Here is a 12,102-nt window from a genome sequence, read left to right as displayed (position 1 = left end):
GGTCAGTAACCCAGGCTGGAGAAACGGCGTCCCCCCAGGATGCTGCTGCTTCCCCTGATGTGCAGTTTGGCCCTGCTTTTCTGTCCCGCTCACGTACGGAGGGCCGGGAGCTGTGACGAATCCCTGCGGAAATGGGGGCTCAGCCTCAGTGCCTGCCTCTCCTTGTCCCCTGCAGCCCCTGACGTGCGGGAGAAGCTGCCCCTGTTTGCGAAGCTAGCACAGTCCGTGTGCCATGACCCCGCGGCCCAGGTGAGCTGGTTTGGGCAGGGCCGGTGGCACGGCGGGGGCAGAGCAGCCCTTTCCCCGGGCAGAGCCTGGTGAGGCCATAGCCGTAGGCCAAGGCAGGGCCTGGGGCTGGAGGCCGGTGGCGGCCACAGACCGAGGGCTGCTGCTGCAGCCTCGTGGTGCCGGGCCGGGCAGAGGGGCTGCAGCACGATGAAGGCAGCTGCCCTGGGGCTTTGGGCCGGGTTGTGACTGCAGCCTCCCGTGCCTGCAGGTGAGGAGGGCAGTGCTGCATTTCATCGGGGAGCTGCTGTGCTCCAGCGCCCCGGGCTGCTCGGCGTGGGATGTGGTGGGGCACCTGTTCAGCGAGTTCAGCCGGGCCTCGGGCAGACTGGTAAGGGCAGAGCGCRGCGCTGGGGCTGCGTCCCATGCCCTGGCCGTGCCATGCTGTTGCGGGCGTCCCTGACAGTGGGGAGCCCGGTGCAGCACGGCCACTGGGGTACCGTGGTGGGAGCAGCCTCCCCGTCGTGTGCACCGCGGGTCTGGGAAGGGGCAGTGACGGGTGTTTCCCGCCTCTGTCTCGCAGGCGATAGGAAACCTTTGCATGGTGGAAGCCCAGGAAGAAAGGGCTGTTCAGCGCCTGTGCGCCGACATCCTGGGCACGCTGGATGTCTCTGCCGCAGCACTGGCCAAAGTGAGTCGTCCTCCGCCTGTGCACGGGGACCCCTCACCTCAGCCACCAAAGCAGCTGAGAAGAGCCGGGGCTGAGCTCTGTGGGGCCGGACTTCCTCGTGCAGCGTGAGCTGCGGCTGCCTGGAGCACTGCTGGGCGCGTCTTGCCTGCATCCCGTAGAGGAGCTGTAGGGGTTGGTGGGGCCATACAGCTGCTGCGTCCCCTTGCAGCGGGGAGGTGAACTGCCCCTGGGGGTGAGCTGTGCTGGCTGCTCTCACCAGCCAGGCAGGCGATGGGAGGGGGGAAAGGGGCACAAAGCACAGTGGGCAAGAGGGAGAGAAGGTGGAGGAGGAAGACAGGGCAAGACCGGAGCTGCTGAGTAGGGAAGGAGCAAGGTCGAGGGGCTGGGCCGGTGCCGGAGACACGGCAATGATGGGAGAACTGGGATGGAGAAGCGAAAATGCCAGTGTGCTGAATGGGCTGGTTCTTGCCCGCAGCTCCTGTGGCCGAAGCTGCTGAAGTACGTGGTGCCAGTCGAGTACATGGGCATGCTGGTCCCGCTCTGCCGCTGTCTGCGTGCCCTGGCTGAGAGACAGGAGAGAGCAGAGTGTGAGGAAGAGGAGGCAGCACCCGAGGCCCTGGAGTCTGCGGAGCAAGGTGTGGAGCAGAAGGTCACGGCGCGCTGGGCCGGGCTGGGTGGGTGTGGGGCAGCGTGTGTCCCTGTGTCCCCTGCCAGCCCCACGCAGGAGGCCTGGGGCAGCAGAGGGCAGAGCAGTGCCTGTTGCTGGGTGCGAGGACTCTGCCCCACGCACCCCTTCTCTGGTGGAGCCGACTGGTGCTGCTGTGTCCAGCTCTTGCTGGTGGCCCAGGGGCTGTTCCTGCCGTGCCGGGGCTGCCTTTGTCCCCTGCAGCCCCATGCAGGGTGTGGGATGTGGCACGGGCAGGGCCCGGCAGGGCTGGGCATCTCACACAGCCTTTCTTTCTGCCTGCAGTCGCTCTGCCAACTCCCCAGGCCCTGCTGGCTCGCCTGCTGGTGAGTGGCAGGGCCCCGGGGAAAGAGCTTTTGTGGCCAGGGCGAGGGGAGAGGGCGGGAGAGACGGTGCGGAGGCTGGTGCTGGGCAACCCCAGGAGGAGGCAGGAGCGTGTCGGAGGGTGCCTGAGCCTCCCTGCCCATCGGGGGCTCCTGCTCCTCCTGGGGGACAGCAGCGCCCGGGCGAAGCCGTTGGACTGCCTGCTGCCAGCCAGGGCAGCGCTGACCTCCCTGCCTGCCTGCCTGCCTGCCTGCCTGCGGGGCAGCCACGGCTCCTGGGGCAGGCGTGAGCCTGTCTCTCTCCTGCCCTGGCCTAGGTGGTGGTGGCGGTGGCTCCACATGCAGGCGGTGGCCGTGGAACCGCAGCCCTGCAGCTGCTGCAGGTGTTGCCCTGCATGATCCACGGAGCCGTGGGGTCGAGCTGGGCCACAGAGATCCCCCTGCTGCTGCAGCACCTGGCAGGTAAAGTGCCGGCGGGAGGGAGAGGCTGGGGGTGGAGGGGGCAGCAAGATGCCTTCAGCTGCCCAGGCTGGTGGCGGGGAACGGTGCTGGGTTTGCAGGAGCTTGTGAGCCCGGTGGCCTGAGGCTTTGGGGCATCGGACTGCAAAGGAGCCCCCCGGGCTCTCCTGTGGTGCTCCCTGCGATAACAGCGAGGGCTTTGCTTCCTTGGGCTTTGCAGGAACAACCGCCAGCTCCCTGGACGTGGCTGAGTGGGAGAGCCTTCTGCTGAAGGTACAGCGTCTGTGTGGGGGCCCCAGCTGGATGGGGCAAACGGGGGGCCAGAAAAGTGGTGGGAGGAACCTGGGGGCTCCCTGTTTGGGCACCGAGCGGCRCGTTAGGGGAAGAGYRAGAGGCAGGTTGTGAGAGGGGCGGGTGGGGAGACGGGCTGTCGYGAGGGGGAGCTCTGCCCCAACAGTCTCCGGGGCCACTTGGATGTGCAAAAGGCCCTGGCCAGGGGCAGGGGGGCATTTGCTTCATGTCCYRCTCYGCACTAGTTCCTGCGAACGTYGCTGGAGCTCATCGYGAGCGAGACCTGGACCRTGGACCTGAGCCAGGAGCTGAGCYGGYAGCTGGGCAGCTCTCCCTGCCTGTCCTGGGAGAARGTTTGTTCCCTGCGCRGYGTCGCTGCYGCTYRCGCRCCCYGAGGGCTGCAGCAGCAGAGCCCCGGGAGGCTGGGGCCGGGGCGAGGGCTGGTGGCAGYGCTCTGCCMCRYGGGCTGGTTTCCCTGCTGCCYGCTCTCTTTCCCCAGGRAGGCGCTYGYGCTCCCCTCCRTGCTGAGCTGGCRGTGGGGCTGGGCTGGCYGCCGGCYGCTGTTGGGGCYGGCGCYGCRGGCGCCTCGGCRGGTCACGGCACGGCGGGGCCRCCRYGGCCTGGCCCTCTCCGTCCARGCGGGGCTGTCACCGCAGCYGGGGCTYRGCCTCTTCTCCTGCAGCGGTTCCTGTACAAGGCTCTCGGCACGGCCCTGGCAGCCTGCRGGTGTCTGCGCCACGTGCRAAAGCAGAYGCTGAAACACCTGAAAGCAGCCAACTTCCTGGAGCTGTGGSAGGCACAGGTGAGGTTTGCTCGTGTCGCCCTGCTTTCTCACGTGTCCCCTGCGTGTCCCCGTGGCAGAGGGGCTCTGCGTGCCCTGCTCCAGCCCTTGCTGGTGTTCTGTTCGCGGCCATTTGCCTGGGGAAAGGTCCTGCCTGGCCGGTGGAGCTGGCCAGGGCTGGGCGTTGGGGCTGGAGCGACTCCCCATTTCTGCTGCGTTGCAGGGAATGGTTTCAGTTATGTCGCGCTGTGCTGAGAGCCACTTCCAGCTGGCCTTGTCCTCAGTGAAGGAGTTCATGGGGACTTTGAAGCACCAGGAGGTAAAGGGCCCGGGGTGTCGCTGCAGGGAGCTGCTGGTCAGGCACAGGGCATCTCCCGCCTCGGGAGTGCGCGGAGTCCCGTCACAACAAGGCTGCGGGCTGATGTCTTTGTGCTTCTCTGGCGACCCCCCCGACAGAGCGACACGGTGAGGACCCGTGCTACTCGCGCTGCGCTGATGGTGACGTACGGCCGGATGGCGCTGCGCGCTCCCAGGGAGCAGCTGCTTGCCCATGTGGAGAGAGACGTGGTGGGGAACGTCCTGTGGCTCTACCAAGAGGGCTGCCAGGTGGATGCTCGGGGTGTGGGGCAGAGCCGGCTGGGTGCCACCAGCTCTGGCCTCTCCTCGCCCTTCCCGTGCACACCTCTCCCATCGCAGCTGCGCCAGCGCTGCTCTCCCTGCTGCCCTGGGCCGGGGTCTGCGGGGTCTTTCCGGCCGGCAGCTGGGGCAGCTGCTTCCCTCCCCGTGGGAGGCTCCTTCCCAGGAGGGGAGAGAGGTTTCCTTGCTGGGGCGCAGGTGCCGAGCTGGGATCCGCAGGGCTCCCGGAGGCGCAGTGTCCTCCCCGTGCTGTGCTTGGAGGCAGATTCCCCCCAGCCCCACTGCTCTTTCCACCCTCGGAAGAGCTCAAAGTGTGTTTTTGTCGCCTGGGATCAGGACGCGCAGCTGAAGCTCTCCCTGGTGCAGAGTGTCACTGAGATCAGCCTTGCCATCCAGGCTGCGGGTGCCGGCCCCAGGTTTGAGCTCTGCCACAAGCGGGAGCTGCTGCAGACCCTGCTGGTGAGTGCCCGGAGCCAGGGCCGTCGTCCAGGGGAGCTTTGGGCTCTGCCATTGGGCAGGTTTGCACAGAGGCACGATGGTCTCCCGGGGCGGTGTGCGAGCTCCCGAGGGCCCCGAGCCATGTCCCCAGCCGTTGGGGCACGTGGGTGCTGGTGCTTGGGGCCACGGCAGGGGAGCGCAGAGCGTCCAGGTGCTGGGGAGCTGCCGCCTTGTCCTGCGGGGCCTTGGTGGGAGCCGTGGGGGTGGTGGTGCCGGTGCCTGTGGGGTCTGGCAGCAGAGCCCATGGCCAGGGTGGGCAGGAGGGCTCTCCTGCACCCCTGCCCACTGCCCACTTTGCACGTGTCTGCCTGTGACTTGCAGGAGGTGATTCAGGAGGAGCCCCAGGAGTCCCCGGTGCACCCCCGGGCCCTTGTGGCCGTGGAGCAGCTGAGGTAGGGTCTGTCCCCGGGCTGTGGGAGTCGCTGCGTGTCCCAGCGCAGCTGTCTGGTGTGGCTGGGGCTGCAGGCGTTGGATTTGGGGCTGTCAATGGGGACAAAGGCAGTTGTCCTCTGACTTGCTCTGGAGAGTGCTAGTAAGCCACCTCTCTGCCTTCTCTCCCTTTTTTCTCCTGGCAGCAAGCTGAAGCCCCGTCTGAGCAGGGAGCAAAACCGCAGCCTCCTGGCTCAGTGCTGGCAGGATGTCGTTTGCCTTCGTCGCCCGGAGCAGATGGACGGGGGAGGGGAGGTGGCGGCGGCAGCAGCTGCTCCACGCACACTGGTAGGTGCCAGCCCTTCTGGGCCACCCCTCAACAGGGGCCCAGCTCCAGGCACCCCGCGCTCCGGCAGCCGCTGGCTGCGCTGGCTTCTCTGAGGGGTGCCCAGCCTCAGCCCCCCTTTCTGGTGTCAGGGTGTGCAGGCGCCGTCCCTGCAAGTGCTGGGCCAGCTCATGGCAGCCCTTCTCCGGGCAGAGCCAGCCCCCATCTGCTTCGAGGATGTGGTGCAGGTGAGGGTCCCCAGGACGGTGGGGAAAGCATCACTGCTGCCGGAGTGGGGCAGAGCCATGGGGATCCTGCCCATAGGGCTGGTCTGAGGAGGGGAGCTTCCCTGTAACTAGATGCAACGCCCACACCGGCGGAGAGTGAAATGGTCCTAGTTTCAGGCCCCCTCACCCTAATTTTGCATCCAAGCTTTTCCCATCGGCCACAGCTTCCTTGCAGGCAGCTCGCAGTGTCCTGCAGAGCCCCTAGATGAGCCAGAGCTTCTCCCCAGCCGCAGCTGTGAGCGAGGGGCGCTGCACAAGTCAATGCTGCCCACAGCGAGAGCCCGGAGCGGGGAGGTCCCCGTGGGAAGGGCTCCTTGCCTGGGACCGGGGCACCCAGAGAGACCGGGGCCGCGGAGGCAGCAGGGCCGGGAAGGGAGGGGTTCGGCAAGGGGCGTCGGGCAGAAGGACACCTGTGGTGAGACAGGTCTGCCCGTGCCAGGTCCTTCGGCGCTGGCTCATCTCGGCACACGCATGTGAGCGGGAGAGGGCCCTGCAGGTGTGYGTCCAGCTGCTGGGCGCTTATGAAGAGGGACGTAAGCAGGGTGAGCAGGGACCCCGTGCACAGGGAGCTCTGCGTGGGCAGGTGCCGGGTTTCAGGTCTCCTGGGGCTGCAGGGTGGCCCCGCATTCGCCCCCAGCTTGGCTGCAGCTCGGGGGTGGCGCGGCCAGGAGAGGGCGAGCAGCCGCGGGGCTGCCGGTGACCTTTTTGCCTGCCTCTTACTCCCGCAGCGAGGCCGCTCCTGTAAGCAGTTCGGCTCCCTGGCGGGACTGCTGGGGCCTCTGACATGCGACACTTCAGCCGCGTCCCGCCAGTGGGCAGTGACCTGCCTCAGCTGCTTGCTCCAAATAGGAGGTGAGGAGAGCGGGCCGGGCCATTCCCTGCTGCTGTCTGAGGGCAGGATGTCGTCCCCAGCACCAGGGACCGTCCTCCTCCGCGACCGGTCCTTTGCCTGGCTCGCGAACCCGCTGCGCTGTGTTGGGGGGCCCTAGCTTCACGTGGCCTTTGCCGCCCTCCCTTGGGTCCTCCCTTATCCACCCACGGGGCCGGAGGTTGGCTCCCCGCAAACATGACTCCCCTTTCTGCTGGCTCCAGCTGAGACCACAGACGTGGTGCCCTGGACCAACGAGATCGGGCACCTGCGTGAGAGGCTCAGCACCATCACCTCTGCATCTCTGCTGGCGACCTCTGCCAACATCGCGAAGGTAACTGGCCCCCGAAAAGTGGGGTGGGGGGCCACGATACGTGTGTGTGCGTGTGCGTGTGCGTGCGTGAGTGCTGCTGTCAGAATGTGCGTTTTGCATCCGAGCCACCTGTGACGTGGTCGCTTGTGTTTCTGATTTCTCCCCAGCTTGTTTGCAAATATTTCCCCCAAGGCCAGGCCACAGGCTTCATGAGCACCGTGGTGGAGAGCCTGCTGTGCGCCAGGCGCATGTGCGCGTGGGCTGCTGAGCGCTGGACGCTCGCCTTTCTGGGGGACTGTGGAGAGCAAATCTTCCAGGAGGAGGTGAGAGGGGCGTTTTTCGCGCTCGCCTTTGTTCTCTGTTGCTGGCTGTTGGTCTCAAAGAAGGACGGGAAAGGACACACCGAGACATTCTTTCTTGCCTTCCTCCTTTCAGGTGCCCGAACTCGTGCGCATCCTTTACACCTGCCTGYGGAGCAGCCRGCAGAGCACCCRCAGGCGCTTCGTGCTGCGGGCCATGTTCCTCCTGGCCCRCTCTCACCCACAGCCGGTGCTCRACAGCCTCCTCGAGACGTGCCTGCCCACRGACAGGTCTGTGCACTCGCCCTTCCCTCTGCCRTCAGACCCAGCCCCRGGGCGCGCCTGCGTGGGGGTTCCCGGTCGGAAGCCAGTGGTGTTTCCCCGGGAAAGGCTGAGCGCTTCAGGATCGCGGGCTCGTGTCTCTGTCCCGACCTGGGCATCGCCAGCCCCAAATGCAGATGAGGAGAGCGTTTGGGCTCTCTTGAGGGCATCACAGGTACCCAAGGATGCGGGCTCACAGGCGAGTGTCTGTTCCCTTGCAGTGACACGGTGGAGGTGTGGAGGAGCCTGGGGAGAAGCGCCCTGGGGTGCCAACTCGTGGTGCACTTAACTGAAAAGTTAGGGGCAGCTGGAAAGAGCCACGGGAGCGAGTGCTGCGCTCGGGAGCTGGGCAGCAGCCAGGCTGCCCTGRAGCCTCGCACGGTACGGTCAGCGGCAGAGGCATTRCTGCTGCTTCGCGTCTGCTTTCCAACTCATGCTTCAGYGTGAGGGGGTTTCGTGCCCTTTGCRAGYGCCYGTGGAGCCTCGCRGGGTGCTGTGCYGGGGCGGTGGCAGTGTTAGCRGTGTGGGRAGCYGGGASAGTTTGCTGCTGCWGGGCYGCAAGGCTGYYGCCGCAGTGAGAAATGGARACAGYARAAGCCCCYYRGCCGGYRGGGGRACGTGGCCGGTGGGAAAAGCCCTTGTTTGACCAGRTGGTTCTTGGCTGAATTTCTCTGTAGATCACCCGCRCCCTCTGCGAGGTGGTGTCGGTGCTGYRGAGCAMGACGCTGGTSYAGCACCTGCTTCCCTACCTGCTTCCCGGCCTCCTRGGGCAGGTCAGCGAGACGCTGGGGGAGGAGATGGCGCCGTCCCTCAGGGAGCCAGGGAGCACCGACACACCGGGCAGGTGAGGAGGGGCAGRGGCAKGGGCAGGGRCARGGCTGGCCTGTGCCYCRGGTCTTGGCTCATGTGGTCYGTGGCCTTGCAGGGGYRCCYRACTGTCCCGCTGGYRCTGGGCTGCCTCYGTGRGGAGGTGGGACTGGTCRCTGCAGGGCAGCGTGCCTGGGGATTTGGCCGCAGCATGGCCGTTCCTGCCCGTAAACTCTGTGTCACCGGCCGGGGGCCATCACAGGGCTCTGCTGAAGAGAAATCTCCCCCCAAACTTCTGCGCCTGGAGTTTCTTTGGTTTTTCTCACCAGGCTTTTTGTGTTGGCGTTGGAGCTGGTGCTGGCCAGGTGCCTGGACAATCGGTGGCTGCAGCTGCTCCGGGAGCAGGGAGCGTGGGCGTCCCTGGCAGAGCCCCAGGCTCACACCGCCGGCGTGTGTCTCCTGGCGAGGTGAGAGCCTGGGACGCGCCCTGCCCTGTCGCAGGGGCTGCGCCCAGGAAAAGGGCTGCCGGGAGCTTCCTGCATGCCCAGGAGCTCTGCTGAGGTGCAGAGCGGCGTCTGCGTCGGAGCGGGTGAATTTGGGAGTCGCGTCCTGCGGCCATCCCAGATGACTGCGTGTCATGAGCCTGCTCGTGCTCTGTGTGCAGTGTGCTGCTCCGCGCAGAGCTCGTGCCGCAGCGCCTGGTGCAGTGCCTCTTCCCCTGGCTGGATTCGCGCTCAGCGAACCTGCGGCTCACGGCCACGGCTTTCTTTGCCGAGGTGAGGCAGCAGCGGGGCAGGGAGGGCTCGGAGGGGTTCCTGTGTCACACCTGGCAAGAATCGCACCCAATGCTAGTGGCCGCGTGGCTTGATTGCAGCTGATGAAGGAGCAGCTAGTGGAGGAGAGGAAGCTCCTGAAGCCCCTCTTAGAGGCCTTTGGGCGGAGAGCATGCGACCCTGTCAGCGCCGTGCGCCAAATGGCCGTGAGAGGCCTGGGCAACGCGGCCAGCAGAGCACCGTCGAAGGTGAGGCAGCCTTTTCTGGGCTCTGAGCGCAGCCCGAACTCAAGAGCTGCCTGGGGGTGGGGGCTTGAGGAGCCTGGAGAGAGGAGCAGAGGCAGGCGCAGGCGGTGCCGAGGCCGCGCTCCCGGCTCTGGCGTCAGCAGGGTGGCAAAAGGGACGCTGGGTGCCAGTGGGGACTTCCGGGGCCGGGCTCTGCTCTGGGCTTGCTCTGGCCAGCACCGCCCTTGGCGCCGCAGTGGAGAGCAGCGGTGAGAGGCAGAAGTGGTGAGCGGCTCGTGCGCCTTTGGCTCTGCAGCTGCGGAAGCATGGGGCGGCCGTGGTGGCAGCGCTGCTCGGGGGCCTGGAGGACGTGGCTGGCACGGAGGTGGCTGCCGAGAGCCTGCTGGCGCTGGTGAAGGTGCTGGGGCTGCTGGGGGCGAGGGCCGTGGGCTCTGCCTTTGAAGAGATGGCCAGGTGCAGCCGGGCATTCTGGGGGGCGGTAAGTGGAGCCACTCTCTCTGCTGTTGGCAGGCGGGAGCCGTGGCGGGGCCACCGTCCCCCACGGGTAGCGCCCCGCTGGGGCCGAGCTGTTTGTGCACAGCGCCCTCGCTAGCAGCCGGCCCAGCGGGCTTTCTCGTCGCAGGAGGAAGAGGTGCTGCGCTGCTCGGCCTTCGCCCTCTACGGCGCCCTGGCCTCCTCTGCCTCGGGGAGGAAGTCGTTCTTCAGCAGAGAAGTGGAGGCGGCGTTTCCCAGCCTGGTGCTGCGCCTCCGGGACCCGGTCCCGGCCGTCTGCGACGTAAGAGCCCTCGAGTGCCCCGCAGAGCCACAGGAAGCCCCGCGGCGCCAGCAGAGCCGCAATGCCGCTCCTGCCCACCCACACGGGGCTGCCGGCGTCTCCGCAGGCCCTGGCTGACACTGCCATGGCGGTGGCGAGGTTCCTCCCTCGGCGTCTCCATGACAGGGCCCGGTGCTCTTTTCCAGGCATGCAAGGTCGCCCTTCACCTGTGCGCCCCATTCCTGGGGTCAAAGAGGGTGCGGCGGCGCATCACCGCGAGCATGGGGCTGAGCGCGGCCGAGCTGCAGGACGAGGTCTGCAGTCACCTGGTGAGTGAGCTCTGCGCTGAGGCCGCATCCCTGTGCCAGCTGCCTGCCCTGTGGGCGGGCAGGTGGAGGGGGGGATGGAGGGGTGCTTGGAGCTGGAGACGAGCTCCTCCAACATGCCCCTGCGTTGCCCCAGGCCCAAGACTGCCCCGTGCTGCTGGAGAGGCTCTTGAGCACAGCACGGAGCTGCTGCATGGGAAGCTGCCAGGCGCCGCAGGCAGCAGCCGTCCACGTCCTGGGTGAGAGGCAGCTCCGGGCTCTGTTGCTGCTCCCGGCCACGTCCCCGGGTTGGGCTGGGTCAGGTTGGAATCGATGTTTGGGGTCAGGTCAGGCCGCGGCCGTGCCTGAAGCAGCGTCCCCCGTGTCAGGCCTCCTGCTGGACACAGCACCGGCCGCGTGGCTGCAGCAGCAGAACCTGGCGTTCCTGTTGGGAGGTAGGTGCCGGTGGCCCAGCTGCTGCCCCGCGGGCCGGGGAGGCGTTCGGAGGCCCCGTGGGTACCGAAAGCCGGGGGGGTGCATGGGGAGGGGGGCTCACGCGGCCCCGGGGGTCCTGCTGGGGAAGCCGCCCCAGCCGGGTGCCGCAGGACACCAGGGGCATTGTGGCCGGGTGCCCATGGTGCCTCCCCACGGCGTCGGTGTCGTTGCAGCTCGGCGGAGGCAGTGGTGTGCCGAGGCCCCCCATGTGCGGCAGGCGGCAGCCGCGGTGCCCTGCACTGGGGGGCCCCAGCAGCCCGGGGCAGGAGGGCAATAAAGCTGTGTCTGTGCAGGGAAGGCACCGGGCGTGTGGGGCTCTGTGGGGCTCTCGCGCCTACCCCAGCCCTGCCACCCCCAGGACGTGGCCCCGGCGTGGCGCTGCCCTGCGCTGCCCGGGGACATGGGGGAGCGGAGAGACTGGGGTGAGGGGGTTGGGGGGGGAACGGGGGCCCTGGGAACGGCCTGGGGCACTGGTGGCACTGGGGGGTGCCTGGGGGTGAGCAGGTCCCCTGCGTGGGCAGTGGGCGGGGCCAGTCTCTGGGGGTGGGGCCGGGGGCGGGGCGTTGCCAGGGCACGTGTGCGACTGCCGCGGGCGGGAAGCTCCGTTCGGTCCCTTGTAGCCGTCGTCCGGCCCCTTACTCCCTCTCTCCATGGCTCCGTGCGGGCCGGGGCGCTCGGGGCCGGGAGGGCGGCGGCGGCCCCAGGGGAGGAGCGGGGGGGGCTCGGCCACAGGGCCGCACTGGGGAGGGAATAAAGCCGAAGGGGCCGGAGCCCAGCGCCCCCTGCCCGGCCTCCCCGCGGGGCCGTGAGGCATGAGGTTTGGGGGCCAGAAACAGAGTCTTGGGGATGCATTTTTGAGCTCAGAAACAGGGGCCTAGCCATCTGTTTAAGTTGTATGCTTTTGGGTCCAGAAATGGGGACTCCGGAGTCCTGTGTTTTTGGGACTTGGAAACAGAGGCGAGGTTGGCTGTTTTGGGGACTAAAAGCAAAGTGCTGTGTTTTGGGGGGGCCACCGATGGAAGCTTAGTCCCTGTTTTCAAGCACATTCACCTGTTCTTGAGTCCTGCATTTTGGGATCCAGAAGGGTGGCTAAGTGCTGTGTTTTGGGGCCCCCAAGTGGAGGCTCAGTAGGCTGTTTCTGTGGCTGAAAACGGAGACCAAGTCCTGCTTTTTGGGGGCTCGGAAACAGAGATGAGTTTGGCCATTTCCAGCCCCAAAGCAGAGGCTGAGGGGGCCCTTTTTGTTGTGGGGGGAGGCAGAGGGCTGGGGATGAGGGGGTGGAACAGGGTGTGTGGACTCTTGGGAGGATGGTTGGGGGGGACAGAGCATCTAGACCCTCCCTAAGGGGGGGG

The 12,102-nt window shown here is 67.2% G+C and overlaps 1 long non-coding RNA gene across 1 annotated transcript; it reads left to right on the top strand.

Annotated features, from left to right (window-relative positions):
* The first annotated feature begins 4,504 nt into the window (after positions 1–4,504).
* Positions 4,505–5,249, top strand: LOC112967860. The gene is made up of 3 exons (XR_003254135.1): positions 4,505–4,550; positions 4,911–4,981; positions 5,165–5,249. It is a non-coding gene; the product is annotated as an uncharacterized LOC112967860 (long non-coding RNA).
* The last annotated feature ends 6,853 nt before the right edge of the window (positions 5,250–12,102 follow it).

Source organism: Apteryx rowi, unplaced genomic scaffold, assembly GCF_003343035.1.
Source record: "Apteryx rowi isolate R43461 unplaced genomic scaffold, aptRow1 scaffold_298, whole genome shotgun sequence".
NCBI lineage: Eukaryota > Metazoa > Chordata > Aves > Apterygiformes > Apterygidae > Apteryx > Apteryx rowi.
Note: the sequence above shows the minus strand (reverse complement) of the source record. Positions and strands in the feature narration are given on the sequence as shown.